The sequence below is a fragment of the Palaemon carinicauda genome, chromosome 14 (assembly GCF_036898095.1).
Source record: "Palaemon carinicauda isolate YSFRI2023 chromosome 14, ASM3689809v2, whole genome shotgun sequence".
Classification (NCBI taxonomy): domain Eukaryota; kingdom Metazoa; phylum Arthropoda; class Malacostraca; order Decapoda; family Palaemonidae; genus Palaemon; species Palaemon carinicauda.
In genome coordinates this window covers 116,329,037-116,355,089 of record NC_090738.1, presented here as the reverse complement: position 1 = coordinate 116,355,089, position 26,053 = coordinate 116,329,037, and the positions used below count along the sequence as shown (strand labels likewise).

Sequence of the window (26,053 nt, the reverse complement as noted above, 5' to 3'; positions counted from 1 at the left end):
TCCACTCCTCTAGTAATGAACAGGTGGTGGTTTGTAATAGTATATGAACAAAAGCCTTCTTAATATCAAAAGTAAACCAAATTTCTATCCTTTTAAACTAATTACATTAACTGTCTAGAGCATTTCAAAATGCTAGACTCCTATTTCACTCATGCTTCTATCTGTCTGTCCAAATAGTCAATTGGCTCTTCATATATTCAGTTTAATCTAGAATGGATTCACATTTATCACCTACTATACATTTAATGTCCATCAGTCCACTGACCATCTATTATGATACATTTAATGTCCATCAGTCACAAAGGACTACTAAAGGCAAGTCTTCAAGTGAAAATAGTTCATGTACCTCTGAGGCTTTTAGAAATAATGAAATGGAGAGCAACTAGTGGAACATTAATCGTTGCATATAACTTTATAAAAACTTACTAAATAACCAGAAAAATAACGAGCAGCCTTGTGATTAAGCAAAGGGTGAAATTTTTACAATATTTGTGTGTTAAAATTAACAACAGTAACCCCCTACAATCAATTTGTTGGATATTTATGGAAAAATCCAATGTATAAACTGAATACACGTAGATTAAATAAACTGAATATATGTAGATACAATAAAAGAGATCTAAACAGAAGTATTTTCACAATTGAAACTTTTAGTTACTCCTAATAATAAAACAAACTATCCCAAGTTCAGCATAATTGATCTTTAGTCATTTCAAAGTTTAGCAAAATTGAACTTGTCTCAAAGTTTAGAAAAATTGAATTTTAGGTCTCAAAATTTATCGAAATAGTTTAATAGTAATACAGTATTTCAAAAAGCTAATTCCAATGATAAATCTAATAATAAAATTTGTTAAAGAAGCTATTTACAGTAAAATAATCAAATTACCTCAAATCTTTCCGTTGAAATACCAATATTTGTTGAAAGGCAATTAAAATTAAAGTTCACTAAATTAGAATTAAATTTTGGGATCAGTTTGGTACTCATTCTACTGAGAAAAGTTTTATGTACATGAAACCCATCCGATTAATATTAGACCATCCTATCCATTGTAAAGTCGATTTTGAATTGATGCTCTTTGAAACTTATCTTGTACAGGAGAAAGATTCTTCAAACTTATCTTGTACTGGAGAAAGATTCTTCAAACTTATCTTGTACTGGAGAAAGATTCTTCAAACTTATCTTGTACTGGAGAAAGATTCTTCAAACTTATCTTGTACTGGAGAAAGTCTTCAAACTTATCTTGTATTGGAGAAAGATTCTTCAAACTTATCTTGTACTGGGAAGATTCTTCAAACTTATCTTGTACTGGAGAAAGTCTTCAAACTTATCTTGTATTGGAGAAAGATTCTTCAAACTTATCTTGTACTGGGGAAGGATTCTTCTGAATTCTTGACAAGTCGTCTGCAGAACAACCTTCTGAACTTCTTCAAATGTTTGAGGAAATATTGGAGGCACTTACGTTAACCTGAAAAAAATATTCTAAATAGATTATACTGAATTTTAATTTCATTAGCATATTTTATCATCTTAGCCATTTTACATTAACCTAATTTTATCTTTCTTGGTAAAACTCATTATACAAAATATCCTTCCTTTTTCTAAATTTCCAAGTCATTATGTGGATAAACTATTCCACCCTTAAAAATAGCTCAATAGCATACCATTTAAATTCCAATTCCAAAATTATCTACACTTTCCACCAATTCCCGTCGTCTGAGTAAATCATCTACCACGTTATTTCGTTTCGGACAATTCATATATCCTAAGATTTGTATCTTCATTTTACAGCAATTCCTCTTCTACTTTGCAGTCTGCTTTCTAAGTTCAACAGATGAAGTTCATGTAGTTTAATTTGAAAAGTTTTTCTCCAGATTCTTCAGTGCTGGCACCTATAAAGAAAAGAGCTAATTATCTACAAATTTCAGTGTTACAATCATCAGTGTAAGTCATGAACACAATGAATTTCATAAAACCGTTATACATAGCCTAAAAATTAACAGAAGGCTTAAAAAAAATCACACAACCTTCAAATTGAGTAGTATGGCAGCATATTTGGAGACCACTAGAATTTCATGAAATGGAATTCACAATGATCCACTAAGATTGAAACTGACACAAGCATTCCAAGCCAATTACAATCCTATACACCTAAGCAACAATGAAAACTATAACATACATACTATTTCTCCAAGAAAAAATATCCAACACTATATACTGACACACAAGAAGCTTTAAATAAGTTTAAAAAATCTTTAGTTCCAAGCAACTAATTTAGGAGTCAATTTATCTACATCTCGCCGAAACACTATAAAATAGATTCAGGTTTCAAGAGTCAAACTTGCATTATGCATCCAATAACTATTTCATAAGCCATCAGCGATACAGTTAATTTTTAGTTTTAATATTCAATACATGAGATTTAGTACTTAAACTACTTTTTACCACAAATACACCACAATCATCAGTAACCCCAAAAGAAAACATCCTCAAGAACTAGTAAGTTGATGAAGGGTGAAACCATTAGAAACAAATCTAAAATAGCTTTTCCTGCGAGTAATTTTGATGAAATGTTCATTTATATGTACTAGCAGCATGTTTTGCTATTGAGATATGGGAAAACTACTAACCCAAGTAATAAATTTTGTATATAAAGATAGTAATTACTTCACATTAAAACGCAACACTAAGTGTGTTAAAGCTGTTTCAAAGTACAATCTATTTTGAAGACTTAGTGTGATGTCAGGACAAGCCAAGAACATAAGAATTTAATTCTCAAGATAATATATTAAAATATTCCCTCGTGATGACGTGAAAGGCAATGTTAGCCATGACGGATTACAAATTCAAGTAATTTTTATTTTTCCTTGTTATACATAATGACAAACTTATAACAGTTTGTATTTTTCCTAACATACAAACCCGAATTCTTTACTATAGAAGATATTCTATCGCGAGCTGGAAAATAAGGAAGAAAACCTTAACAAGGTCGTTAACGACCGGGCCGGTAGTTATCCCCCTGTTGGGGGTGGGGGACTGCCGGCCGGTAGCTACAGAGTACCTTCAATCGGATTCTAGCTTTGACTATATTAGGAGGCGGTGACGGAGGGAAAATTTGAGTAAAGAATTCGGGTTTGTATATTAGGAAAAATACAAACTCTGTTATAAGTTTGTCATTTGTTCCTACACTAAATACAAACCCTCATTCTTTACTATAGGAGACTTAGTCTTAAGGTCAGGGTGGACGAAGGGTTCTCTATACCTAAAGAAAATAGTCCTCAGACTAGACTATTATTGAACAATCTCCCATTAACTTTTTGTAGATCCCCAAATCCAGTATGACTGAAGGTTTGTAAATATGTAGAAACCAAAGTTTCAGCATGAAGAGGGTTGGGAGCAATACCAGGACCCTTTCATACAAAGGGTTCCCCTGACCTTGAAAAGGGGAACCCTCGTGACCGAGTATAACTTACACCCTGTGATAGGATTCAGATGAGTTTCATACCTTATTTCCATTAATGAGTCCAGCCGAAACTGGTCACAGACTAGGCCACCCAGATGGGAGGAAGAAGAAAGAGCAGAAGATAGATGGATGTTCTTCTAAAACCTAGTGTAACTCAGAATCCTCGATCAATGGCTACTGTCCCCTGAAAGGGCGTAAAGGTAGTTACAGCACCTGCTGACCTGCCACAATAGGTCCTATAGAAAAGGTGTTTAGAGACCTATGAGTTAAATCTGATAAATAGTGAGGGGTGAATGTAGATAGGCGCTTCCAGACTCCAGCTCTTAAGACTTGGGAGACTGAGAAATTCTTCTTAAACGCCAGCGAGGCAGCTACTCCCCTAACTTGATGGGCTTTGGGTTGAGCTGCCTCAGGGTCTCCGTGAATGGCTCTCGCAATAACTTTGAGCCAGAAAGGTGGTGGTGTTGCAAGAGATTCTCTTCTTAACCTTGTTGGTACTGAGGAAGAGATGACTGAGGTGTGGCCTGAAAGGTCTGGTGCACTTTAGTTAGTTCCTTAGCGCCCTGACCGGGCACAGTAGCAATTGGTCAGTATCCTGAGTTGCCCTATTGAGGCTGGAAAATTGAAATTCTCAAAACCTCTCATCGGCAGATGAAGGATTCTGGGTTTTGGTCACAAAACCTGGCATGAAGTTGAGAGAGACTTCCCCCCATCCTCTAGTATGGGTGACTTCGTAGTATAGACTGTGAAGTTCACTAACCCTTTTTGCCGAGGCCAGAGCTACTAGGAAGACGGTCTTAAGGGTGAGGAAGAAATCGGATGCCTTATTTAAGGGCTCATATGGAGGCCCCTTTAAGGAGCGTAAGACCAGGGACACGTCCCAAGGTGGTGGTCTAATCTCCACTGGGGGCAAGATCTCTCAAAACCTCGAATCAACAAGATGATATCTTCTGAGGTGGAAAGCTCAACTCCTCTCAGTATGCAGATGAAGCTTAAGGCTGAACGATAGCCCTTAATTGCCAAGACTGAAAGGAGTTTCTCCTCCCTGAGGTAAACTAGGAAGTCTGCCACTAAAGGAAGAGAGGGATCGAGTGGAGACACGCCTCGCCCTCTACACCAAGCTGCAAACACACACCATTTTTCTTGGTAGAGGTTTGTGGAAGATTGGCGCTGGTGCCTGGACATGTGTTCAGCCACCTTTCCTGAAAAGCCTCTGCTTCTGAGGAGAGACTCGACAGCCTCCAGGCGTGAAGTTTCAGGAAGTAGATTCTCCCGTGGGGGATACCACTGTGTGGCTGCGTCAACAGACGGGGTTCTGGAGGCAGGAACCTCAGCACTTAAACCAGCAGGGAAAGGAGATCTGCGTACCACTCTCTGCTTGGCCAAGCCAGAGCTATTAGAGTTAGCTTGCAGTCCTGAGAGATCCTGAGTTTATTGATCACCTTTCTGAGCAGGCAAAAGGGAGGGAAGGTATAAGCGTCCAGGTTGTCCCAGGAGTGTTGGAGGGCGTCCAGGTTGTCCCAGGAGTGTTGGAGGGCGTCCTGGATCGCTGCCTGATGGTTTGGAACTGGGGACCCGTAGCGGGGGAGTTTCGCATTTAGAGAGGTGGCGAACAGATCTATTGTGGGTAAACCCCACAAAGCTATTACTGTCTTCGCTACTCGAGGATCCAAAGACCTTTCTCCACTCAGCACTTGGTGATGCCTGCTCAGCTGATCCGCCACGATGTTTCTCCGGCCCGGAATAAACCTGGCTGAAAGAGAAATGTTGTGGCTTTCTCCCCACTGGCAGATCTGGACTGCTAACAGACAGAGTTCTCTTGCCAGAGTACCCCCTTGTTTGTTGATGTACGAGACGGCTGGGGAGTTGTCGCTCATTAGAACCACCTCTCGTCCGTGTAGATCTTCTACACAGAATTTTAGGCCTTTCCAGGCAGCTAATAATTCTAGGTGGTTTATATGGAGAGACTTCTCTATCAGAGACCAAACTCCTGATGCTAATTTGGGGCCTAGGTGGGAACCTCATCCCCATAGCGACATGTCCGAAAAGAGTTTTAACTTCGGACTCGGGTTTTGGAGGGGAATGCCCTTTTGGGTGTTCTCTCTGGTCGACCAGCAATGAAGATCTTGTAGCACCAGACTTGGGACCTCTACTGCCAAGAATGGGGAATCTGACTTTTTAGACCAATGGATCTTCAGATGCCATTGGAGAATTCTGATTCTCGATCTCCCGCCTGGAACTAGTTTCTCCAGAGGCAAGATGGCCCAGAAGACACAGCCACAACTTGGCTGAAGGTGGTATTGGAGACAAGAGATGGGTGATGGACTGATCCAGTCTCCGAAGCCTGTCTTCAGACGGAAACACTCCCTGCCTGGGTGTTGATGGACATACCCAGATATTTCAAGACTTGGGTCGGAGATAAGCAAGACTTCTCTGCGTTTACAAGGATCCCCAGATCCTTGAAGAGACTCAGAAGTCTTCTCAGATGATCCAGAGCTAGCTCCTTGGACGAGGCCAGGAGTAGCCAATCGTCCAGATATCTTAGCAGACGAATTCCATGTTTGTGCGCCCACGAAGATACAAGTTCGAAGATCTTCGTAAAGACCTGTGGGGTGGTCGAGAGGCCGAAGCACTTGACTTTGAACTCGAAGATTCGACCCTGAGCCAGGAAGCGTGGGAATTTCCGAGATGTGCGATGGACTGGCACTTGGAAATAAGCATCTCTCAAGTCTACAGATGCCATGAAGTCTCCTGGGCGTACTGCTTGGGTGACAGAAGCCGCTGTCTCCATTTTGAATGGAGTCTGCTTCACGAACTGGTTCAGTCGAAAGATCTATTACTGGTCTCCAACCTCCCGAGGCTTTCTCTACCAGAAAGAGGCGACTGAAAAACCCCGGGGAAGAGTCTGAGACCTCTTGAATGGTGTCTTTTAGAAGCATGCTCTGTATCTCCCGAGCTAGGGCTTGCTGTTTCCCGGGATCCCGAGGGACCTGGGAGGATGAGATCGGGGGAGGAATTAGAGGAGGAGGAGAGTCTATGAAGGGAATGCGGCATCCCCAACGAAGCACCCTTATGGTCCTTGCATGGCCCCCATAGCTTTCCAACTCTCCTGCAAGCACCCCCCTACGCACTGTGAGGGGGGGAGTCGAGACCCTATTTCTGTCTAGGGTTCCTCCCTCTGCCTTTAGCCTTAGGAGGAGCCAACTTTCCTCTGCCCATAGGTTTGGGTGTAAAAGAGAGGCGGCTGGGGTTCTTGGCTGGCAGTGGAGTTGCAGTTGTTGCCTTGGGTTGTGGAGTTGGCTGCTGTTGCATTGGACAAAAGGAAGCAGCCTTTTGCATTGCAGAGTCCTGCGTCTCCTTCCTCCAAGTCTCTAAGGTGGTGGAGACTGCTTGTCTAGAGAGGAGGAGAGGTTGTAGGAGATCAGAGTTCCTCAAATCAGATTTCTCAGATTTACCGATGCTCCTATGCAGTCTGGAGACTACCAATTCCCTCCTTTTGAGAACCCAGTTGCCCCACATCGTTGCAGCCGTAGCAGTTAGAAAAGTCCATTGTCTTGGCCCTAGCAGCCAGGACTTCCTGCAGAGACTGCATGGAATTTTGGTTTGAAAGGTCCTCGTGACTTGCAAGGTAGCTCACTGTGCCAGACCATGTGTCAAACCAGGATAGTGCCTCTAGAAGAGACATTGACGCTGTTTCCATTGTCGAGGCTTCTGCTGCGGTAAAGGAGACTGGAAGGGAAGTGTGTGTCTCTGCAGAGCAGCCAGGTGTAAGCCTTGCTGTGAGGGGATAAAGTGTCAGAGGCGAAGGATTGGCATCTCTTGACCTTGTAAAAGCGCCTTTGCCTGGAAAAAGGAAACTGCAGCATCTTAAGGGATCCTTGAGACTTCAAGGAATTCGTTTCCCCCGAGACCCCCTGCGAGACCTTCCTCAGATGGCCTGCAGTGTGAATAGACCAGGGAAGTTCGATTCTGGTCTTAAGGTTAGGTGGAGGACAACAGTCTGTCTAAAGCTAGAGCGTCGGTATGACGAGGCGACAGGTGTATATCTGCGAGACCTGAGATATTACACATAGTTCTTAGAGCCCTCAGATAGGCGGACTCTAAGTCTTCTGATGGTTGTTCCTCCAAGGAATCCTCAGGTCGTGCTAATTCCTCGTGAGGGAGGGCGGTAGAAGCCCGTATGTCTGAAGGTAACGGCAAGGTAACATACTCCATTGCCGACAATTCAGAGGAAGGCTGGGCGCTGGTTGATGGCACGGCGCGCGCAAGATCCTGCCTGCAAGTTGAAGATTTAGGCGAAGGCGACTGAATTAACGGTACTGTCTCAATAAGAGAATGCGTTGATCGGCGGCCTGGCCTTTCTCCTCTGTTCTCAGCCGAAGAGGAGAAGGGCTGAACCCTTGCGTCTTCTTCCAAAGTTCTCGCGAAGCCCATATTTCGTAATTCATTAGAAAGTACTGGAATGGGTGCTGTTCAGTCTGAAACGCGAGGGCGCGGAGAATGACCTCGCTCGGATATGTCCGGAGACTTGCGCACTGGGAAGTTTGACGTACGGGAGCGCGCTCTCTCTGATAATACTAGGGCGACGGCGAGAAGTAGTGTTCTCTCTCGCCTTCCCAGCGCGAGCTGAGCTCCTCGCGAAGAAATGTGAAGGAGAGGAATCGCGCTCGGAGTGTTCTCTTCCCTTGGTTGTGCTCTGGGGACGATCAGATTTAACCTCACCCCAACGGGAGCGCTTATTGCACTTGAGAGAACTCTCTCGTGAAGAAGAGCGCGAACGTCTCGTAGATGATTCCCCGCGAGAGGAAGACTATCGCGAAGCCGAACGATAGCGCGAGGAAGTATTCTTCTTATGTTTGTGACGAGAGCGCTTATGGATCGGCGAGACATTTCGTGAAGAGGTAGAAGGCGAGGAAGAACGAGAACGATGACGTCTCTTCCTAGGTCGCCTCTCCTTCCGACGAAAACGTCTTGGCGAAGGAGAGCGAGCTCTCCTTTTCCTCTTCTCTCTCCTATCCTCTAAGGAGGACAAATACGAGGAGGAGGAGGAGGAGGAGGAGGAGGAGGAGGAAGAGAGGGAGGAGGAGGAGGAGGAGAGGGAGGAGGAGGAATCACGATGATCACGCTTGCGACGTTGTTTCGTCGTAATGCAAGCGAGGAGCGAAGTAGGCTCTGCAGGGGCTGACGTTATTACCTCCGCTGACACTTCAGCAGCCTCCAATTGAGCTGACGGGATATCGGCGAGGTCCGGAACTCCCGAGGGTTCCAAAACAGAAGGGACCTGAGGTAAAAATGTGCCTGCGAGGAACATTTTCCATACCTCCACCAAAGTCCAAGGGCAAGCCATACTGCTCGCACGTTATCTGGAATAGAAGCGGTAATAAATTATTTCCGATGACAGACGAAACTATCTGGGGGGGGGGGGGGGCACTTTATTTGCCTGCCCCGGGGGAATGGGTGTTGAGTCAATGGTGCCGCTCTTCCTTGACTTCCCCCCTGACGTAGGAGGCAAAGAAGAGTCTGAAGGAAGAGATTGAGGGGCCGAAGAAGAGGACCGAGACTCCTTACCTTACAACGGCGAACCTGGAGGTAACGAATCCTTCTTGGATTTCTTCTTCCTCCTCATGATCTTATCCCACTGCGTAGGCAGCCATTCCTTACATACTAGGCAGGGGGAGCCTTCAGCACACATATGACCTCTGCATGAAGGGCATAGGGAATGAGGATCCACCTCCGGTGGTGACAAATGTGCCACAAGATTTCGGAGGAATCCCGGTACACTTTCTCAAATTAGAGGACATCACATCTAATTAAAGAGAAAAAAGAAAAAAATGAAAAAAAAAAACACTTAAAGAAAGGCTAGTCTGCCAGTCAAACAAAAGCGGAAGCAGCGGTGTTACCACTGTGACGCAAGAATTAGATTGAAAGTACTCAGTAGCTACCGGCCAGCAGTCCCCCACCCCCAACAGGGGATAACTACCGGCCCGGTCGTTAACAATCTTGTTAAGGTTTTCTGCCATATTTTCTAACTCGCGCTAGAATATCTCCTATAGTAAAGAATAAGGATTTGTATTTAGTGTAGAAACAAGTAGTCCTTTAATAGGGAGTCTCCAGCATAGGCTGGAACAAACATTGGAATAGTTGAACAAGGGTTAAATGAATGATAGAGGGAGCTGGCTAGAAGCCGTGGCCCCTGACATACCAGTTGGATACTTAAAAGTTAGTCAGATTGGTTGTTCTGTTGGTTTGCGGTTGAAATGAAGGTCAAATCACGTTATTTACTACAGGTACTACAGGAAAACATTTTCTGTTCGACATCAAAACTTGTAATACAGTAAAACTTTACCAGATAACTTATGATTATGACTGGCAGAAAAAGTTTAAACAAAATCTAAATATCCTACAATTAGACTGGTACACAGCACAGTATATTTTAAGGGTTTTCGAACGTAATTGATGATGAAACCTACAACAAAGCCATAGCTTTTTAGTTATGGTAGTCGACCCACCTTAACTCAAAAACTATGAATTTCCGCCATGAATCATTATAAAAATTGTCCAAAAATACACACAAATACATCAAATAAGTTATTTTCTACAAGGTGTTTCTGCTTAATAATTTTACCCAAGTAACCTCTGACAGAAGAACCATCTATTAGTTATTCTCTGAACTACTAGAGGGAAGGAGACTCCTGTGGCATGTGGTATGATGTCAAAAGGAGCAAAAGGAAATTTTTACTAAAATCGGTAGCTTTGTTAATAGAGGTTGCCACCAGTATTATATGAAATTCAAAAGTGTATTTGCAAAGATCTATTCAATTGTGCGAGTTCCAATATTCCAATCTTGTATTGTACTGTTCTATAATGAAACGGGGAATTTTACTAAAATCTGTAACTGTCAATAATAGTTTCAGCCACTGGTACTCGAGATTCAAAATTGTGCATTAAAACTAAATTCTATTATGATGAGAGTTCCAATACCCTAATATTACAATATAAAATAAACCAAATTAATTATCTACCTAAAGTTTTAGGCTAAACTACTTTAATTCCATTTTTTACTTTCAAGAAGCAATCCAGGACATTCCAAGTGATGAAATGCTCATTGGATGAGAGAAAAGTCATTAAGCACAATGAAACAAACCTGTGTTTGGGTAATTCGGGAATATTTTCCGAATGCCCCCCCCCCCCCACATTTTCTTAAGTATGGCAGTTTGGTTTCGAGAATGTAACAGGAAGATTAATGGAATTATTTTCGTCTTTTCAATTTGCAGATAAAATCTCGCTTGGTAAATGGTGGAATTGGTTTATGTAGATACAAATTACTATGGGAGTAGGCGATACAAAATTTCAATTACCTTAGTTGGCCTTGGATTTAAAAAATAGGGGATTCGTTGTAGCTCCAGGCCTCCGGCAAGCAATCCGCTCAATATACTTTTTATACCTTTGATAAGTGCTGTTTCCCATAGGTCAAGCACCTAAGGCAATTCGAGTGTTATTCAACGCTGCCAAGCCTCCCCCATTTATTATATTTTGATACACAAAAGAAGCTGTTGTTTCACCGATATTTTAAGTTTCCACACTCATTTCCTTTCACTTTTGTATGTTGAAAAAACAGACTGTTCTTCACACCGACAATTGAGTTTCAAGTCAACATCAAAATTGTTTTTATCGACTTCGAGTGTTATGTTGCTATCACACCGCCGGCAATATGTCAAACTAAAAGCTTCTTTCAAAACTTTCAAGGGTAATGAAACTATTTCCCCATCATTGCTTTCACTTAGGAGCTCTTCTTTTCCAGTTTCCGATAACACACCATGCTGCTCCTCCTCTTCCTTCTTCTCCTCATCATCATCAGATAACTTCAAAATAAAATCATCAGCTCCAACATCATCATCTTGATATGTTTGAGCGCTAGTTCTTGAGGAAGAGCTAATGGGGTCTTCCTCACATGTAGTCCCCACAAGAGATGCATCACCTTTGTTTTTTCTTTTGTTTTCATGATAAGTTTTGATATTACGAATGCTTGCTTCCCTTCGCTTTCTAAACTTCCTTACAGGCATTCCAGTAGTATTTATAAATCACAATGGACGTTTAATAGTCTGAAAAAGTGATGCAACAGTTTGAAAATACAAGAGAGAACGGTCACAGACTAAACCGTGTTAATGTCTCGGTTCAAAATTCAAATGGCTTTGTAGTTTGTTGTAATTGTACTTTTGAGGATAAGCCTTTACAACGGCTCCTCTATTCTTTTCTTTATATGCTACAGTCGTTTGTCACTTGGTCTTATTATTTTTTCTTATTTTCCACAATTCTTGGATAATATTTTTTCTTTCTATTTCTTTTATATCACAATTATTGAAACAAAGAATGTCCGCTATTATTTCACGTTCATTTTCAATATATGGTTGATGTAATAGTGCAGTTATTTCTTGTTTCCTTGTACATCTCGCAATGTAATATAAAGTGTTCAATGTTTCTTCTTCATGGCCACACATACATCTTGTATCTGCCTCTCCAATTTAGATCTAAAGTGTGTGTTCTTGCCTTTATCAACAGCTAAGTCTTTAACGTATTATTAAAACTTAACTTCTTCGATTTCTTTATATTGCTTATATATTCTTAATGTTTCTTTCTCTTCCATTTCCGACTTCCACATTTTGGTGTCTACATTTCTTACTTTCTCTTTCAATTTTGCAATAGATGAATTTTCTATTTCTGACAGATTTACATCTACTATTTGCATGTATTCCTTTATTTTCTTACTACATTTCGTCTCCTGGTCGTAGAACTGGTGTAGGAATCTCTCTCTTGGCAGCTAATACTTTGCCTGTCAAGCAGATGCTTCACCGAAAGGATTTTGTGTTTGCCAGATGACATTTTGAAATTTAAACCGTCACTCGCCTCGAACATAGGGAGACGCCGACTCTATTGGGAAAACATCGTACGACGAACGAAAAAAAAATTATAATAGAAATAAATACTTCGAGGATGAACGCAAAAAGAAAGGGTAAGGTTACGCATACCCAAGGCCAATATATATTGGCCTTGCGCATACCCAGCCCTTTAATCCCTTACCGGGGTAGACCCTTTAAACCGTTTAAAAGGCTTCGTATCGAAATATGACAATTTTCGCAAATTTCAGCCAATATCGCCTAAATTACACCCAGCCGATACCCTTAAGTTCACATCTCAGCATGACTAACATAATTGGGAAAATATTATCTTCATAAAGCTTACTAACTTACAGAAATGAACTTCATGCTTTCTCTTTTATGAGTATTAAAATGTTGAAATGAAGGTAAATTTTCAGAAGCATGCCACACTGGATATTAAAAAAAATATCACCTACATGGGAAGAGCATTGAAAGGCTATATATAAAAAGTATTATAGTGTCATTATAGAAGATTGAACGAGGTGGATTTATATGGGCTTGATAAATTTTGACCTCAAACTTATCCCAAATCGGTCGAGATGTTTCCTCAACAGTAATGTTTATTTTTAATGAGTTTACCTTACTTTCTTACGCAAACACAAGTAGTTCCAATTACAGATTATTGGCCAAGAGCTGTGTCATTATGACGTAATGGTGGTGTAAGGACATCACTTCCTCCGTCGTCCAGCAATTTCACCGAATTCTCTACTTTATTTAAATTCTCCTTTCGCCACACTGTGGCTAACTGTATATATTTATTCCGCTCCCGCAGAGCTACAATTTCATGTATTTATCATTACATTAACTATTAATATTGACTAGTAGAGAACCATGACTTATGAACGTCACCTGTGTGTGACACTGTGAACGCTTGTAGCTCGTTTGTACATTGTTTACATGCCAAATACAAATGGAAATCGTTCCTATTTATGTACAAACGATCCGAGGGAGAAGTCATTGTTAAAAGACATTATTGTAAGTGATGCAACGAGCTCAGTGATAATGTGGTGACTAGTGCCAGCCAAGGGTAAACTAAACCTGGCCATAACTAAAGTGAATGGACTTGAATCTAATGCAACCGGGAATTGTCAAGAACAGTGTTACTGTGTATTAAAGTTAAGCCTGTTACTGGATCTACCTGATTGTGTGTCCCTACACCACGATATGAACAAACCTGCAAACCTGTGGAGAACATGAATACAGCAAAAAGGACTCAAAAGGTCAGTAGTATCCAAATGGTTTGCAGTGATTAAAGTGATTCACTCTGTCAGTAATTCCCTAGTAGGCAATTCACAGTGATAAGCAGCAAAATGGCCGCACAAAGCATTGGTTGCCCAGTGCCTGGATGCACCTATCGAACCGAGGCATCCACAGAGCCCATCATTACCGCAGCGCTCCTGAACGCACACACAACGACTCATGCCCAGGGCCCAGTAGCTCAATACCACCCGCCAAGCACCAGGGTTGAAAAACTTAAGCGCCCATCGATATCAGCGGCCGGCACGAGTGGGGAGTGGGACTATTTCCTAACTCGTTGGGGCGAATACCGCAAGGGAACCGGGCTCCAAGGGGATGATGTTGTGGTACAGCTCCTTGAATGTTGTGAGGAAAGCCTACGCAAGGACATCACCAGCGCTGCGGGAAGGAGCCTGGTAGGCGAATCGGAGGATGCGGTGCTTAGTGCGATAAAAGGCCTCGCGGTGCGCGGGGAGAACGCAATGGTGGCGCGGGCGGCTCTCTCAAACATGCGACAGGGCCGCGAGGAACCGATACGGGCATTTCACGCCCGCGTGAAGGCCCAAGCAAACACGTGCAAATACGTCAAGAGGTGCACATGTGGACTAAACGTAAACTTTGCGGACGACGTGATCAAGGATGTGCTTGCACGAGGTATCGCTGACCAGGACATCCAGCTGGATCTACTTAGCGACCAGCGGCAGGAGATGTCGCTGGAGGAAACGATCAGGTTCATCGAAGCGAAAGAGTCTGGTAAGCAGTCTGCGTCCCGATTGCTGGACACCCACAGTCATGGCGCGGAGGCTGTCACCAGCTCCTATCGCCGCATCAAGCGCCAAAACGTGGTAAACAGGGGCGATGCACGTCAGACGGATGCAAGTGACGGTGGCAGACAAGCTGTTTGCGGGTACTGTGGTGAGAAGGGCCATGGCAAGAATGCGCCCTGGCGAATCAGGAAGACTGAGTGCCCGGCTTACAGTAGAAAGTGCCGCAAATGTAATCGCGATAACCACATAGAGCGAATGTGCCGGAGTAAATTGGTGGCTGAATCTGCCAACACAGACGCATGCGACGAACAGACGGCAGCATTCGTAGAGCTGTGTGCCATGTCAGATATCCGAACGATCGACGGTGAACAGTTGCTAGCACTAGATCACCACCTGTATGACAACATGTGCGACAGATGGCTCAGGCGGAACTCCCAACCGCAGCCGTTCATAAACCTCCGACTCAGCATCCATGCAGGGGATTACCTCGCCCTGGGATTCAGACCGGTCAAGCGCGCAAGACCTGCAACACTCCCTGCCATGGCCGATACCGGTTGCCAGAGTTGTCTGGTCGGGGTTAACGTTATCGAGCAGATGGGCCTGACGACCGCGGACCTGCTCCCGGTCTCGATGAGAATGAAGGCTGCGAATAAACAAGATATCCGTATCTTAGGGGCAGCCATCGTCCGATTCTGCGGAACACACGCCGGAGATCCGCAAACCGAATCTCGGCAAATAGTGTATGTCACGGATTCGACCGACAGAGTGTTCTTGTCACGCAGCGCCTGCGTCGATCTTGGCATAATCTCCAAAGATTTCCCCACACTGGGTGAGATGTCGTGCAGTGCGGCCACCACAGACAATTGTACACCGCAAAATGATACATGTGACAATGGAGTGACATCTCAATGCAATTGTCCTCGGCGCACGGCGCCCCCACCTAAACCTACGTCTATCCCCATGCCGGCCACAGAAGGTAACAGGGAGGCCATTCAACGATACCTGAAGGAACTTTATGCCTCCAGCACATTCAACACGTGCGTCCACCAGCCCCTCCCCATGATGGCGGGCCCACCGATGCGCTTGATGGTTGACTCAGATGCTAAGCCCGTTGCCCATCACACCCCCATTCCAGTAGCGTTACACTGGCAAGAAACCGTGAAAGCAGGTCTGGACCAAGACGTCAAAATGGGAGTTATCGAGCCAGTGCCCGTAGGAGAGCCGGTGACATGGTGCCACAGAATGGTAGTCTGCGCCAAGAAGACGGGGAAGCCTAGAAGGACGGTAGACCTTCAGGCTCTCAATGCTCATGCCACCCGTGAAACACACCACACCCAATCGCCCTTTCATCAGGCCCGTTGTGTCCCACCGGGGAAACTAAAAACAGTGTTCGATGCCTGGAATGGATACCACAGTGTACCACTGCACAAGGAGGACCGCCACATGACCACCTTTATCACACCCTGGGGCAGATATCGATACTGTGTCGCCCCACAAGGCTATGCCGCGTCAGGCGATGGCTACTCAAGGCGATATGATGAGATAGTATCCGACGTCCGTGACATGACGAAATGCGTTGATGACACATTACTGTGGGCCGACACTATTGAGGAAAGCTTCTACCAGGCAGTCACTTGGCTCGACGTCTGCGGGAGAAACGGCATCACCCTCAATCCCGACAAATTTTTGTTTGGCTGTCGCGAGGTAGAATTTGCCGGCTTCACCATCTCAATGGACAGTGTGCGCCCTTGTGCGAAATATCTGCAGGCAATATCAGACTTCCCACGCCCGAAGAACATTACCGACGCTCGATCGTGGTTTGGCCTAGTAAACCAAGTGTCTTATGCTTTCAGTATGGCTGAGCACATGCTCCCATTCCGCGAGCTACTGAAACCCGACAAGGCATTTACGTGGACCGACGATCTTGAAAGCGCATTCCAAGCGTCTAAAGAGGCCATTGTAGATGAAATTACCAACGGGGTGCGCATCTTCGACAAAACCAAGCCGACATGCCTTGCGACCGATTGGTCTAAAGAAGGCATCGGGTTCTGGCTATTCCAAAAACATTGCCAATGCCCAACAGACAAGCCATTCTGCTGCCGCGAAGGTTGGAAGGTGACCCTAGTCGGGAGTCGTTTCACGCACCCAGCCGAATCCAGGTATGCCGCGATAGAGGGGGAAGCCCTGGCGGTAGCCGATGCCCTTGACAAATCACGCTACTTTGTCCTCGGCTGCTCAAACCTGGTCATTGCGGTAGATCACAAGCCACTATTAAAGGTGTTGGGGAACCGATCCCTGGATGACATCCCGAATCCCCGACTGCGCAACCTAAAGGAGAAGACACTGCGCTACCGCTTCCGCATCGTATATGTGCCAGGGATGCGCAACAAAGCAGCTGATGCCATTTCACGTCATCCGAGAGGCGACACCAACCCAGAAAAACTGTATCTCCCTGACGACAATGCATCAGTCTGCGACCACTCCATACCGTTGGTCCACCACGATATCCTTGCCGGCATACGCTTGAGGGACTGTGACACATGCACGATTGAAGAGCCCGCATACCTCACAGCCCTAGATTCCCTTCCAGCGGTCACCTGGGACCGTGTACGGGAATCTACAGCAAGTGATCCCGCCCTTCACGCGCTCACAGAGCTCATCGAACATGGGTTCCCGACATCAAAAGATGACATGCCACAACACCTCCGTGCGTACTACCACCTACGGAACGAGCTCATCACCTTCGACGGTGTCGCATTGTTCAAAGATCGTGTTATCATCCCGACGTGCTTGCGCCAGGGTGTCCTATCCGCATTACATTCGGCACATCAGGGTGTTACCATGATGACTGCTCGTGCAGAGGCATCAGTGTACTGGCCCGGCATTACCGCAGACATACAGGCGACTAGAGATAACTGTGAGGATTGCCACCGCATGGCCCCCTCCCAACCATCCGCCCCCCCTACCCCACCCGTCTTGCCTGTTTACCCATTCCAGTCAATGTGTGCCGACTACTTCACTCACAAGGGTGCCCACTACCTGGTAATTGTGGACCGATACTCGAACTGGCCACTTATATCAAAGTCTACCAGTGGTGCTAAAGGACTAATTGACAACCTGCGCCGTGCATTCGTCACGTACGGAATTCCTGAGGAACTTGCCAGCGATGGTGGGCCAGAATTCACGGCAACCGAAACACGTGGGTTCTTGAGAGACTGGGGTGTCCACCACCGACTGTCGTCAGTAGCATTTCCACACAGCAATTGCCGAGCGGAAATCGGAGTGAAAACGATGAAGCGCCTGATTACTAACAACACGGGGACAAATGGAGACCTAGACACAGATGCCGTTCAGAAAGCAGTCCTCCAGTACAGGAACACTCCAGACCCAGTCACAAGAATCTCCCCAGCCATGTGCGTCTTCGGTCACCCGATCCGCGATCTCATCCCTATCCTTCCTGGGAAGTACAACCCCCACACCACATGGCGCGAAACCCTGACATCCAGGGAAGAAGCCCTACGCAAGCGCCATGTCCGCATGATGGACACTTGGTCACAACACACTCGCCGTCTGCCACCCCTACGGGTTGGTGACCATGTTCGCATCCAGAATCAAACTGGCCCACATCCCACCAAATGGGACAGGACCGGGACAGTCGTCGAGGTAAGGCAGTACGACCAGTACGTGGTAAAGGTTGATGGCTCGGGCCGAGTATCGCTGCGCAATCGGAAATTCCTGAGAAAGTTCACACCGGTTACGACCCCGACAGAGTCGCAAAATATAACCTATGGTGGCATACCCCTTCAACCACCCGCAAGCGCGGCCCCGACCAAGCCGAAGGAGACTAACCGACACGTATCAACACCGCCGGACCCGCCTGCTGACCAACCACAACTGCTGGCTGACCGACATTACCCAACATCAGTCGATCAACCTCCCCCACTCACGCCTGTAAAGCCGGCCAACCACACTCGCCAGCTTATACACACAACGCCGAACGACCAAACTCCACTGCCCCCACCAGCAACACCAAGTCGTGTCAGACCTTCAACGCCAGCCGCTCCACCCCAACTAGCAAATCCCATCCCACCAATTGGTCTCGCCGTGGGCCGGCCATCCAGGACTGTCAAAACGCCCAAATGGCATGAAGACTATGATTTTTCATCTCATGATTAACATGTCTATATCCAATGTCGTAGAATGCTCGATCGACCTGATATTATATCAGACATTGCATTACTTTCATCAGTGTAATTATTGCTTTGTGTAACTTGTCTAGTTTGAAGAATGTTTGATCAACCTGTTACTAGGGTAGATGTCCTATTACCATCCTCATTACATTCATTTATCAGTATAATTTACAGAACTATCAGGCTGTTCAGTGAAGATTTTCCATTTTAAACTCAATAACCCAGTTAATTACTGTTCAAACTTCATCAGTCTCTTCCTAGCCGATCAAGACTTGGGAGGAGATAGAGAACCATGACTTATGAACGTCACCTGTGTGTGACACTGTGAGCGTTGTAGAGCACACCCCTCGCTTGTAGCTCGTTTGTACATTGTTTACATGCCAAATACAAATGGAAATCGTTCCTATTTAACTAGTAATTAAAGTATTTGTGCGTGTGTAAAAACACATTTTGGCGGTTAGTTCAAGCCAAATTGGCGCCTGCGCGCATGGTACTTTTCCGTCCGCACTCTGTATTATATTTCAAATTCCACGTATGTTTGAATAAACTGTCAGTTGTCGTTGGTGAAGCTTGTCTCACTGTCCTTACAATGGCATAATGGGTTTCATAACCAATTACATACAGTAAGAGCAACTTAAAGTCCAAAGTAATGTTTCACTAGGATTGCAGCGGGAAAAAAAAAAAAAAAAAAAAAAAAGTTACCTGTCCATTGTCCACTTGTATCCTTGTTTGACTATTCTTTGAATAATGAAGGAAAAACTACCCTTTGTCTTATTGTAGATGTCAGAGGCAGCGATTGGGCCTTCTGGTATTATTTTTGACATATTTCTTACAGAATGTTTGCAGTAAAATCTGGATTATGACAAAATTTTGTATAGTGGTGGTACAGAAGTAGTGATTGAATAAGCTTAAAGGAAATTTAATTAACCAAAAGCATTTTAGTGTTGTAGACTTACTTGAAGGATCGATTATAATTAAGAAAGCCTTTAGGGGTGATCACTGTCGAGACGAAAGAATGTCAGCATAAACAATGTACTTTTCAAAACTCCTGGTCTTAAGGAATTTTAATAAATCTGTTAATAAACATTAATTTAATTTCTAACGAAACTAGATTTTTCTATAAGAAATGGAGGAACGCTGGGTAGTTTGGCCATTTTCTTTTTTTTTTAATGATTATTGATACTCGGGAAAAATAACTTCCCGATCGATTAAATTATGAACTACAGTATTCCATTTTCTAAGTACAATGTTTACTTTTGGGAGATTGATGAGTTACTGTGCATGAAATTTGCTTTTGCCAGCGAAGCAGTTTTGTATAAAGTAATTATTACCTGACTTTTCTAATCAATTACAAGCTTCCAAATATTTGAGCAAAAGTTCCTGGATGTTGTTTTACTATAGCCAAAACATCCAGGAACTTTTGCTCAAATATTTGGAAGCTTGTAATTGATTAGGAAAGTCAGGTAATGATTACTTTATACAAAACAGAGAACGATTCTGTTTGAAAGCTACTGAAGTTGCTACCGCTCTGACTTCATGTGTGTTTACTTTAAGAAGCCTCTGGTCCGCCTCATTACACTGGGCGTGAGCTTCTCAAATTAACAGTCTAATGAAAAATGATAAGGCATTCTTTGACATGGGCAGTGAGGGTTGTCGAACTGCACACCACAGAGCGTCTGAGTCCCCTCTCAGATTCTTCGTTCTGTCCACATATAACTGCAATGCTCTTACTGGACAGAGTACCTTCTCCAACTCATCTCCCACCAAATCATAAAGGTTAGGGATCCCGAAGGATTTGGGCCATGGCCGAGTCAGATTTTCATTCTTGGCCAAAAACCCTAGTTGTAAGGAACAAATAGCTTTTCCATCCTGAAAACCAATGTTCCTGCTTAAAGTGTGTACTTCACTTACTCTTTTAGCAGTGGCTAAGCTAACCAGAAACAAAGTTTTTAAAGTTAAATCCTTAAAAGAAGCAGAGTGCAAAGGCTCAAACCTGTCACTCATAAGAAATTTAAGCACCACATCCAAATTCCAGGCAAGAGGAGCTGATTGTCTTTTCTTGGTGGTATCAAAAGACTTAAGCAGGTCTTGCAGATCCTTATTATTGGAGAGGTCTAAGTTCCTGTGCCTAAAAACCATAGCCAACATACTTCTGTAACCTTTGATTGTAGAGGACAAGAAGTTATGATTATTTCTAAGGTCTAAGAAGAAATCTGCTATCTGAGTTAGAGAGGTACTGGATGAAGAAATCGCGTTAGCCGTACACCACTCTCTGAACAACTCCCACTTGGACTGATACACCTTGATGGTGGAAGACCACCTTGCTCTCGCAATAGCCTTGGCTGCCTTCTTCGAAAAACCTCTAGCTCTAACGAGTTTTTTGATAGTCTGAAGGCAGTCAGACGTAGAGCTCGGAGGTTTAGGTGGTTTCGAGCCAAGTGAGGTTGTCTGAGAAGATCTGGTCTTAAGGGAAGGCTTCTCGGGAAATCTACCATCCATTCCAGTACCTCTGGAAACCAGCTCCTTGACGGCCAGAACGGAGCTATCAGTGTCATCCTGGTTTCTTCGTGGGATACGAACTTCTGTATCACCTTGTAAAGAATCTTGGACGGGGGGAATGCATAAATATCCATGTGCGACCAATTCATTAGGAAAGCTATGTGCATGGCTTCGGGATCCGGTACCGGTGAGCAGTAAGACTCCAGTCTCTGTCTTTGCGGTTGCAAAGAGATCTACGAGAGGATGACCCCATAACTGCCACAGACTGTTGCAGACGTCTTGGTGTAATATCCACTGTGGGGAGAATCTGACCTGTCCTGCCGAGACTGTCTGCACTCACATTGTTGACCCCTTGAATAAACCGAGTCAAAAGTGTCACTTTCCTTTCCTCTGCCCATATGAGACGAGGTCTTGCTATCTCGTACAGAGTCCATGAGTGGGTCCCGCCTTGTTCTGTTATAAAGGCCAGAACTGTAGTGCTGTCCGCATTGATTTGGACTACTTTGTCCCGGATATGCTTTTCGAAGCCTTTGAGGACCAGATGTATTGCCAAAAGCTCCTTTTGGTTTATGTGGAGAGCTGTTTGCTCCACTGTCCACGTTCCAGAGAGCTCCTTCCCCAGTGTTGCCCCCACCCCGAGTTTGAGGCGTCTGAACACAACACGAGGTCTGGGCTCTTCTGATGTAAAGACAAGCCTTCCTTCAGTCTGTGCTCGCTGTTCCACCACTGAAGATGTGACTTCATGGAGTCCGTGATGGAAACGCTTTCCCTGTCGAGACTGTCCCCTTTTTTCCAATGCCGATTGAGATGAAACTGAAGGGGGCGTAAATGTAACCTCCCCAGAGTCACAAACTTCTCTGATGATGAGTGTCCCCAGAAGGCTTATCCATTCCCTTACGGAACTGAGGTCGTCCTCATAAAAGCTTGGATTGTTTGAAGAGCTGACTGTATCCTCACAGGCGACAGAAAAGCCCAAAAACTCCGACTGTGAATCTCCATCCCCAAATAAAGAATCTCCTGGGATGGAGTCAGTTGCGATTTTTTCAAACTCACCAGGAGGCCCAGTTCCTTGGTTAATTCCAGTGTCATTCTCAGGTCCTTCAAACAGCAATCGGCTGAGGAGGCTCTTATCAGCCAATCGTCCAGGTACAGGGAGGCCCTGATTCTCCTCGAATGCAACATGCTTGCTACATTCAGCATGATCTTGGTGAATAATAGAGGGGCCGTGCTGAGACCGAAACATGGGCTCTGAATTGGAAGACCTTGTTTCCGTCCATGAATCTCTGATAACGTCTGCAGCTGGGATGTATTGGAATATGGAAATAAGCATCTTGGAGGTCTAATGAGACCATCCAATCGCCCTTCCTTACCGCTGCTAAAACCGTCTTCTGAGTCTCCATCGTAAACGTCGTGTTCTGGACGTAACCATTTAGAACACTTACGTCCAGAACCGGTCTCCATTCCCCCGAACTCTTGGTAACTAAGAAAAGTCGGTTGTAAAACCCTGGAGATGTTAAATCTTGCACTTCCTCTATTGCTAGTTTCTCTAGTAATAGACACATCTGAAGCCGCATGACTCGCTTCTTCGGTCCCTCCCTGTATTTGGATGGACCAGGGGTCCGCTCCATTCCTCTCCCAGGCCTTCCAGAAGTAATTCAGCCTGGCACCTACTGCTGTCTGAATGATAGGACAGTCAAACTCTACCTCGGCCGGTCTTGGTTCCTCTCCTCCGAGGTTTTCTCCCATCTGGTTTGAAAGAACCCCTTCCGGTAGGTTTACCACGAAAGGACTGAGAAGGTCGTATCCCAGAAGAACTTTCCTTAGGTTTACGAGATGAAAATGCAGAAGGCAGAACTTTCCTGGCTGTATTGGCCACCAAGTCATGAGTGGCCTTCTGGGTGAGAGCAGTGGCCACTTCCCCTACCAACTCTTGTGGAAATAGAGTAGCTGACAAAGGAGCGAATAGTAGCTCCGATTTCTGGTAAGGAGAAACTCCCGCCGAGAGAAAGGAACACAAAGTAGCCCTCCTCTTAATTACTCCAGCTGTGAACAGAGCAGCTAACTCGTTAGAGCCATCACTCACACCTTTGTCCATGCAGGACATCAAATGAATAAGGCCACTAGTATCCATGCCTTTCATTTCGGAGACCGTCTTGCTTAAGGCTCCCAAAGACCAGTCTAGATAATTTAGAACTTCAAAGGCCCTGAACAAACCCTTAAGTAAATGGTCAAACTCTGTCATTGACCACCATACCTTTGTTTTTCTTAAGGCCAGACGACGAGAAGAATCCACCAAACTTGAGAAATCTCCCTGGGCAGAAGTAGGAAATCCCAAGCCCAGCACTTCACTAGTCTCGTACCAAACACTGGATTTAGAGGCCAATCTTGCGGGTGGAAAAGCAAAGGCCATTTGGCCAATAGTTCTCTTTGAATCCATCCAGGAACCCATTAACTTCAAGGCTCGTTTAGAAGAGTGTGAGAGTACCATCTTAGTATAAATAGGCACTTTAGTTGCCTTCCCTAAGATAAATTCCGATGGAGGAGAACGAGGAGCCACGGGTAAAATGCTCAGGATAAAGGTCTATGAAAATTAATATCAATTTCCTAAGATCAACAGAATGTTGATAATGTTTGTCTTCTTCCTCCTCAGAAACAGCTTCTAATGCTTCGTCCATGTCAGAATCCCCTTCAAGTTCATCTTCTGGCAGTGCACCAGCTGCTGCAGCCTGAACCGAAGGAACAACGTCTGAATGAGACCGCTTACCATGATCAATAATTGTTTCTATTTGACAAATAGAAATCCACTAGATTTACGAATAAACTCGCCTTTAGTTTGGGGAACAGTCTCCAACTGAAGCGGAGAGCTCGACGTCAATGGTCAACTGCCGTGTGTCGTCACGAGGACGCCTAGCGTCAGCTTGCTGTTGAATGGACCGACGCTCTGTGTCAGGCGTCCACTGCAGTGTCGCCGCGTGAACGCCTAGCGTCCGCTTGCTGTTAACGCCGACGCTCTATGCCGCCATGAGTAGACTGGTGATGGTCATCCATGGGAGCCTAGCGTCCACTTGCTGTTGACGCTGACGCTTTATCGCGTCATTGAGTCGACTGCTGAGAGCCGTCACGGTAACGCATTGTGTCCACTTGCCGACGCTCCTCGTCGCGTTCGTAAGTCGATTTTTGTTTGGCAACAACCCTCTGTCGTGACTCATCTAAATCAACCTGCTGTTGAATACTGCGAATGGGAGACCACCAGTGCGATAACACGTCAGCACTAGAGACAACAGTCTGACGCCCAACCGCACTGCTAACCGCAGGTTGATAAGACTGCATGAACGATGAGAGCTGTCGTTTCATGCCCAAAACCATAGACCACTTAGGATCGATTCCTTTTCTAAAGGGATCAATATCACTATCACCACGCTTTTCGAGTGACGAAAGCCAGTCTGAAGGAAGCGGTGGAGCATGAATAGTAACATCAGCAACAGGCAATAACTCTGAATCGGACTGTAACACCGACATGTACACCGTGGTCCAAGCGTTTTGCAAGCGTGCAAGCATCGGGATAATGGAAACGCTCAGGCGTATCCCAAGTACTACAGCCTGGACGTGCAGGCGATTCAGGATGCTGAATACAGTGAGCCCTCGTTTATCGCGGTAGATAGGTTCCAGACCCGACCGCGATAGGTGAAAATCCGCGAAGTAGTGACACCATATTTACGTATTTATTTAACATGTATATTCAGACTTTTAAAACCTTCCCTTGTACGTAGTACTGTTAACAAACTACCCTTCAATGTACAGAACACTTAATGCATGTACTACAGTACCCTAAACTAAAACAGGCACAAATATTAAAGGCGATTTTATATCATGCGTTTCCTAACCACGCCAAAAAGCACAATAAAAAATGGCAACCAATGTTTTGTTTACGTTTATCTCTGATCATAATGAAGAAACAAACGCATTTACACATCTGTGTATAGGTTAGTTTTTGCATCGATTATATTGATTATTCAGTACAGTATGTTGATTTTGTTATTACCAATGTTTTACTTAATTTTTCTTAGGACTTCCAAATGAAATGTTTTTCTTTATGACGCCGCCTGAAACGACGGCGTCGTAAAGTACGCTCAGTAAACAACCATGCTCAGTAAACAAACGAAGGCATTTAACGCGCATGATGAAAGTGATAAATAATTATATTACAGTAAAAGCTTTTAGAAAATATGTTATTACAAATATTATTTACCGTATCTATATAAAATCATACAGTACATACGTAACAAAGCAGGAAAACAATTTACGAGAGAGAGAGAGAGAGAGAGAGAGAGAGAGAGAGAGAGAGAGAGAGAGAGAGAGAGAGAGAGAGAGATTGTAGTTTTACGTACGTACAGTAAATGTAAATTTTAAATAAAAAAATATGATAGGTTATAACATGTATATTCAGACTTTTAAAACCTTCCCTTTAACTTAATGCATACTAAACTAAAACAGGCACAAATATTAAAATGTTAGAATATTAAAGTAAAAAATAAAGATTGTTACTGTACTCGCCACGAAAGAAGTTGAAGAAAAACTTGAATGATGATGGCGATGAATTTGCTGCACAGTAGAAATGATGATGATGAAGCTGATGATGTCTTCTACTGTGCAGCCAATGATAGTATTTTATGTCTCTTCAGACGGAGGTGTCTTTTCCTGGGACACCTCTTCAACTTCTTCCAGGGACACTTCTTCAATTTCTTCCGAAGGCGTACTAGCAGGAGGAACTGGCTCTTTTTTGCGAGGCTGGAAGAACATTTTCTTGGGTCTCTTCCTGCGTTTCACTTTTCTTGGGTCTCTTCCTGCGTTTCCCTTTTCTTGGGTCTCTTCCTGCGTTTCACTGTCTTCTTCACTGGCCGATTTCGTCAGGTCTTCTAGGTCTGCGTCAGTTAGCGGCTGGGAATGGCAGTCCAACAACTCGT

The 26,053-nt window shown here is 44.4% G+C and overlaps 1 long non-coding RNA gene across 1 annotated transcript in view; it reads right to left on the bottom strand.

Annotated features, from left to right (window-relative positions):
- Positions 1–1,051: 1,051 nt before the first annotated feature.
- The window catches only part of LOC137653634 (uncharacterized), a 31,631-nt gene continuing 6,629 nt past the window's right edge, over positions 1,052–26,053 (bottom strand). The window contains exons 2-3 of the long non-coding RNA XR_011046527.1: positions 1,663–1,890; positions 1,052–1,466 (exon numbers count right to left, since the gene is read on the bottom strand). This is a non-coding gene — a long non-coding RNA (uncharacterized lncRNA). The remainder of the gene's footprint in view (positions 1,467–1,662; positions 1,891–26,053) is intronic.